Here is a 6,717-nt window from a genome sequence, read left to right as displayed (position 1 = left end):
CAAACTTTACCGTCTTTTATGAGCCACTGCTTCAAGGAAGCTATCACGAGAGGAATTTGCGGCAATTATACCGTATCTGTGACCGCGCATCTTTTCGCAGTATTGCCATCTCGCAGCTGCCGCTTTATGTGACTGATTGCGCATTAATTACACATATGACGATTGATTAATTTTATAATATGACGATCAATTTGTCGACTATTTTAGTCGAAAAAGCTCTTCATCAATTAATGCCCAACATTGCTACTGAACGAGTCGAGAATCTGAAGGGTCGCGGACGAATCGATCAGAGGCGTGAAACAAACATCGACCTTGTGTTAAACACTTAGCTATTTATTTACGAGCAATATCGGAATATCAATGTTCTACTGATTATGAAATTTCTCAGAGGAAATATGCGAGCAATTTTTATCTGATTTTAATAAAAATTGGCGAGTCCATAAGTCGCGCAAAAGATTCAAATGAATATCTCTATATGATATGAGTGATTTAGCGGATGAACGAAATACTTATTTACATGAAATACTTATTTACACGTTAAATAAGTTGCAAATGCGAAAGTACCTTATAGCCACCATCAATATCCGTTAAATTAATGACAGCAATCGCGGCGTAATATGGACGATCTTGCTTTGAGCAGGTAGAAAAATATGCAATAACGAAAATGAACCGATCCAACGTAAACTACAGCGTTGGTAGCGACGTATTATTAGAGGCGCGCGAAGTTCGCAGGAAGTTGCTTGGAAAGCGCTCTGTGCGGAGCACGATGATGGATAACACATGCGGAAAACAGGTTAACACAGCATCCACGCGATAACGCTCGGCGGCGCTAAACTCCCAACGCGATGGCGAGGGGATTTTTTAAAGTCATCTTGCAAAAGTGCACGGCGAGCAGAGCCGAAGTATACGTAAATAATAACGCAACATGGTGTCGTGCGCGTGCAAAGTATGTCTCGCAAAAATAATTACGCTCTATGCGCGATATTGTGTAAGAACTGCACTGTAAAACGCTGTCGTTGCTCAAACCACGTGCGAAATCAATCGATACATCAATTTCTTGACACGACACAAACGCGACACGTCATCTAACCAGATATCGCGATCGCCGTTGTCAATTTAACGGATACTACTGTTAGCTAAGACACCTCAGTAGCTCACGTTTATGACTTATTCACAAGTGTAAAGAGGTGTAAAGAGGTATTTAATTTGCAAACGCGTGCGTTTGTCACTGTCAAGAATACAAGTTCTTCAATCACTTCAGAAAGTTGTCTTGCAGTTATGATGGAGCATCATCTAGATACGAGAAATTTGTTAAGTTGAATGAATGACTAGTAAGTACTGCGATATCGCACGGGTTGTATTTAATCAATAAAGATGACAGAGAGAGAGAGAGAGAGAGAGAGAGAGAGAGAGAGAGACAGAGAATTTCTATCTGAACTGTTTGTGAAATTTAGCAAGAAGATCTCTCTTGTGACACTTATAAAAGCTATTGTGGTAGACAAGACGAACTAGCGACGAGAGATAAACGAACGTGCAATCCCCAAAATCCTCCTCCCATCTAAACTTGCTAACAGATATCGCTAGAATGCTGCCGCCGCGAATTCTATATATCGCAGACAATTTTCTAGCAGAAAGCAGCGAGAGATTTCAACTGCGACATTCAGAATTTTAGTTGAACCACAGCAAAACACTTTTTTGAATGATAAACTAAACGCGAAAACTCGAAGAAAACGCGCAATTGACGGCTCACCTACGCACTATTCACGACAAATCTTTGAGCGAATTCGCTCACCGAGAGAGAGAGAGAGAGAGAGAGAGAGAGAGAGAGAGAGAGAGACGCGCTCTCATTGTTGGAACAAGTAATTCCATCATGTACCGGAAGTTTCCTCGTACTGGTGGTTTTACCGCTCACTAAAGCACCGTACAAAGAACATCGCGAACAATGTCTGCTGCCGCTTCCATGGAGAATCGCGCATCGCTTAGTCTCTCTGTGACACCTGCGACGCGACTGCAGGAAGGGAACGACCCTACGTCGCGCCCTCGACAGCGCCGTACAAAGCTGTCGGGATAAGGTAAGCGAAAATGCATTTTCACTTCTAAGAGGGACGATGGAATGCGCGAGGAAATTGCCGCGGTGCGCCCCGTACGCACGTGGCAATGATGTTTGCGTGTAACAAATGGCACCCATACGAGATTATGCCCGTGCTTTATGGCGCCGCTCTCGCCGACGCTGAACGTGCTATTAATCTGCCGCGCGCGCTGAATAAACTATATCGGACGCATTTTTGCGGATCGCCTGCCAGCGCGCCGGAAGATCCATTTTTCTAGTTTTAACCTGAAATTACGCATAATCGCGACTAATCAAAAGTTAAATGGATCTTAAAAATAGCGAAACTCATGGCGCACATAGTAAGTCGTGAACAGTGAGCGAATTATCAACCACGGAGGGAGGGTTAATAATTCTCTTCGCACACAGAAAAATATATACACATTCAAATGCTACATGTCTCAAGTATTTCCCAAGTTTATAAATCCGCAAGTCTATTGCGGATATAAGTTCATCATAAGCATCAAATTTACTCAAAATACATAAAATATGGAACCGATGAATAAATATTAGATGGAGGAAGGAAATAAGAAGTGTGTGCTGTGTGACAAGGATCAAGATGATATGAAGCATATTATGTATTCATGTGAGGGAATGGTTTGAGGAATTAGATGAGGAATTAGATGGGGAAGAAAAGGAAGAAAAAGAAAGGGTATGGAATGAGGAATTAGATGAAGTGAAAGGTAAAATTCTAAAAAAGATGTGGAAAGAAAGAGAGAGGAAGTTATAAGAAAGAATGATAGAGATAAGATAGAAAGTGAAAGAAATGAGTAAGAATAATGAGATAAGGGGTTAAAGGTAGAGAGAGGAGAAAAAGGGGAAAGAGGAGATTATTGTGGCTGTAAGTAATGTGATAGTAAGATAAGAGTAAGTTTAAGCAAGGGAAAGGCGTAGTATATAAGGAGTGGATGAATGTATGGATAGTGATAAGATTTAAATAATGTAAACCAAGTCCCCTTCTTGAGAATAGCTGAATGGTAATAAATACTGTACTATACTCAAAATACATATATATTCTGAATTCTGATAAGTTTAACATTTCAATAGTGAATTTATTAAATTAAAACAAAAAATTCAGTTACTATGTAGAGCCAAACCAACCTTTTCTTCGATAAAGTTTGATGATATTCTTATAAAGAGAATAAATTCTTCTTTTGAGCATATGATAATGAATTCTTTTAAAATTTGTGATTTAATATATTGTGAGACCGTTATCCAGAAAATACTGTTTGCTAAAAATATTTTTTGTTAAAAACCACCACTTAAAAGGAGGAAAGTAAGCTGAGTAATCGCTTTTCTTAGCAATAAAAACACATCTTCTTGGGTGTGCACTATCCAAAAGTAATCGAATATGATTGGTCGATTTTCTTACTAGTTTTAAATCTCATTGCCTACGTTTTTCTGCATGTTGTCACGGCTCTAAGGTAATGTTGAGAAGAAAAGAAAAGCATGTCACGCATGTGAATTAGTGAGGAAAATTCGCAGCGCAAGACGCACGATCAACATGCCGTAGTCGCGCGTGAAATTCGTCGTGTCGTCGCAAGCTACCCCGAGCTTTAATCCGAAGGAACGGGTGTTCGCCGTGCTGAACGTGCGCCGACGTCGAAGCACAACGCACACGTTGTTTGAAGCTAAACTGCGAACTGTATAATTTTCTCAACGGTAAAGACCGTCCCGTTGTCGATAAATGCAGTTATTCTAAATTGGCTCGCCGACCGGTATTCCTATCTAACCGAAGGACAGAAACCGTATACTCTGCGTTAACGTTAAAATTGGAGCAACAAGTTTCGAATCCGGCTTACGCGCGTGCACCGTGACGAGCGTATTCAATCCGCGTTTAACAAGCACACGTATAAAATGGGGAAACCTCGATTGGGTCCAAGTCCCTGTGAGCATTTCCAAGTGCCACCGTTCCGCTGTGTATTTACGAGCGTCGTTGCTTTTCAAATCTCCTCATTTAGCCGGTGAACACCGCTTCTATTTCCCGAATGGATTTTTAACGGGAGAGAACTCGAGATTCGCGAGAAAGAGAGAGAGAGAGAGAGAGAGAGAGAGAGAGAGCGCATAAAGTAAAAGAGAGACAGAGAGAGAGAGCGAAGTAGAGAAATTAATGGTACGCATCAATGGAATAGAAACATGTGAAAGCAACATATATATGTATTTTGAAAGATCGCGGTCGTCAATGAAGCAAAAATTTTCGAAAATTAAGAAGTTGGCAATATTATTGGCAATAGACTTAATAGATTGACTTAACAGATTAACGAAACATAAATAATTATTTCCATTAAAATAGTAAATGCGCAATACGTTGAATATTAATATTAATTTGCGTGAACCGAATGGAACTTCAAATTCCAATAGCTTCAAAAGCTTAATATTTATGCTTTCCGCCGATTTCACTCGCTCTCGCAACAACTCGGCAATGACTGTCCGCCGTAGTTTTTAAGTGCTTATTATCGCTTCCAGCGTTAAGAACTACCTCGGTAAATGGTGGTGTATCCCGATATGGAGATTATCGAAATCATCCTGACGGTTCTAACGTAACAGTCGGGTGCGCATGTATATTTTCCGCGACGTTAATGCCTCAACGATTGTAATCAAATTCGTATTACACTTGAAGAAGCGGGGCTGGGTAAACCTAACGTAATCGCCCAACAAGTAACTCCGACGATAAAAAAGGGAAAAAAACAAACGTTTCGGATTCGACGTGTTGTTCGCGGTTATCGGCCGCTCTTATCTTGGTCCGTTGTTAAAAGCGAAAACGCGACAATTACGATGTCGCAATTTACTCGCGTGTTTCGCGAGTAATGACAACGCACCTCGTTCACGCGACTATACAGTACTCCGACGATTTATTGAAAAATTCCTACGCATCCACTCATTATGTTGTTATATTTTGGACGCACACGAGTGCGTCACTCGAGCCGTTCGTTCGTTCGTTCGTTCGTTCGTTCGTTCGTTATGCGTTCATTCAACGTTCGTGAAATAACGTTACGTCTGTAACAATGCTCATTATGAACATTGCCGGAGTTTGACGAGTGGACACAATGATATAATGACGTTATACGCGCGATACGCAACTCCAAAATATTTCAACTTGTTGACGCGAGAAATCGGTGTTGTTACTATACTTAAAAAGAGCCGTATCATCTCTCGTTGTCCGTTTCTGTGTGGTGTCATTCGACTACCTCAGTTTCGATGGGACTTGTCGCTTATTTTTAAGGCCACCACGACAGTAGCTGACAACTCGAAAATTACGCATCATAACGAATTTGAACGTCACGGAAAAATTAAAAGCTATAAAATAATGATGCTTAATATTACAATATAAAGGATAATAAATTAATAAGTAACGTAACACGTTTGCAATGTCCAATTTAGTTTAAAATTCGCGTTGTTTGCTTCTGTAACGCCATTCGGCTGTCTCAATTTCGATGGGACTTGTCGTTTACTTTAAGGGCTATCACGAGTAATTGATAATGCGGAAATGACGCATTATAAAGGATTTGAATATTAAAAGTTATAAAATAATAATACTTAATATTACAATATAGAGGATATTAAATTAATAAATAACGGCACGTTTGCAGTATCTAATTTAGTTTGAAACTCGCATTATACAAGAATGAAGCACAAAGAACTCGTGTCTTTGAAAATATTGTTCCCAAGAAAGCTTTAAAGTGAAAGTTGTAGAATTTCGATATGTATATTTATCGGCTGCGTTATTTCTATACAGATCAGTATTGAGTATTAATCGATACAAATTTTTTTTACTGAAATAATCGGCAAATCAATCATCAAAATAAATCATTCGTCATATATACTGAGAAAAATTTCTGGTAATAATTATCCAGTCTGTGTTATAATTACTACATTTAGTGAAATAGTACCAACTAAATATAAGAGGTGAATATTACTATATGAAAGTTAATGTTACTAACAATTTTGTAATTATTACCAAACATTTGGTAACATTTACCATATTGGTTACTATTTATTGAATGGTATGGTAAAACGCATTTGGTGAGTATTACCAAACTTTTTTTTTCAGTGTATGACCAATAATTAAACCAATTGATAAAATTGATTATTAATCCATTAAGGCCCAAGAGAAAACCGCTAAGGATAGGCTTTCAAAAACCATCTAAATTAGGGCAAAACGTCGAAATTTGTTAAAAAGCGAAAAAAAAATTTGTGTTAGATTTCAAAATTCAAGATGGCAGACCAATATGTTGTCCCAAAAATTTGAAATTTTGACCTATTTGAAAATCCGTATAGGAGGGTTTGGGGTTCGCTGAGTATGAATATGCACTTACTTTTTCAAAATCCGTAATGGCGGATCCAATATGGCCACCCAAAAATGCGAAAATTTGACATAGTTTTGTTATTTGGCGAAAAATTCAACCAAATTATAAATTATCTTTCGAAAGTGTTTGTTTTTGGGCAAAACATCATACTTTAGCAGTGTAGAAGAACAATGGTTTTTTGACTTTAAAAATCAATATGACGGCCAAAAATTTTTAATTTTGATTTATTTCAATGAAAGTACGTTTTGAAAATTTTTGAAAAAATAAGTGCATATTCATACTCAGCGAACCCCCCCCCCCCCC

This window comes from Odontomachus brunneus, unplaced genomic scaffold (assembly GCF_010583005.1).
Source record: "Odontomachus brunneus isolate Ranch 3 - 2012 unplaced genomic scaffold, Obru_v1 Obru_scaffold_052, whole genome shotgun sequence".
Taxonomy (NCBI): Eukaryota; Metazoa; Arthropoda; class Insecta; order Hymenoptera; family Formicidae; genus Odontomachus; species Odontomachus brunneus.
Note: the sequence above shows the minus strand (reverse complement) of the source record.